At 32.8% G+C, this 518-nt stretch overlaps 1 protein-coding gene across 1 annotated transcript in view; it reads right to left on the reverse strand.

Moving 5' to 3' along the window:
- The window catches only part of LOC112155987 (type I phosphatidylinositol 4,5-bisphosphate 4-phosphatase-A), an 11,874-nt gene that overhangs the window by 3,961 nt on the left and 7,395 nt on the right, over positions 1–518 (reverse strand). The gene's annotated exons all lie outside the window — the stretch shown is intronic.

The raw sequence follows: 518 nt of genomic DNA on the forward strand, positions 1-518 counted from the left end.
GGTTGCTAAAATATTAGCTTAACTACAAATTAGCCACAAAAAAAATAAAGCTAGAACATTGCGAAAAATATTAGCCAACTCCAAATTAGCCCAGAAAACCTCAGTAAATGCCAAAGAAATATAAAAAGCATATTCCTAAAAAGTTAGCTTAACTCCAAATCTGCCTAAAATACCTCAGTAGATGGCAAATTAGCCAAAACAGCTAGCATGTTGCTAAAATATTAGCTTAACACCAAATTAGCCTAAAAAATAAAACTAGCATATTGCTGAAATATTAGCTAAACTCTAAATTAGCCTTAAAAAAAACTTGGTGTATGCCAAATTAGCCACACAAAAAGCTAGCACGTTGGCAAAATACTAGCTCAACACTAAATTAGCCTAAAAAAACTCAGTAGATGTCAAATTAGCCAAAAAAAGCTAGCATGGTTCAAATAAACTAGCTTGACTCTGAAATAGCTTAAAAACCGCAGCAGGTGCAAAATTGGCACCAAGAAAAGCTAGCACTTTGCTAAAATATT

This window comes from Oryzias melastigma, linkage group LG18 (assembly GCF_002922805.2).
Source record: "Oryzias melastigma strain HK-1 linkage group LG18, ASM292280v2, whole genome shotgun sequence".
In the NCBI taxonomy this organism is placed as follows: Eukaryota; Metazoa; Chordata; class Actinopteri; order Beloniformes; family Adrianichthyidae; genus Oryzias; species Oryzias melastigma.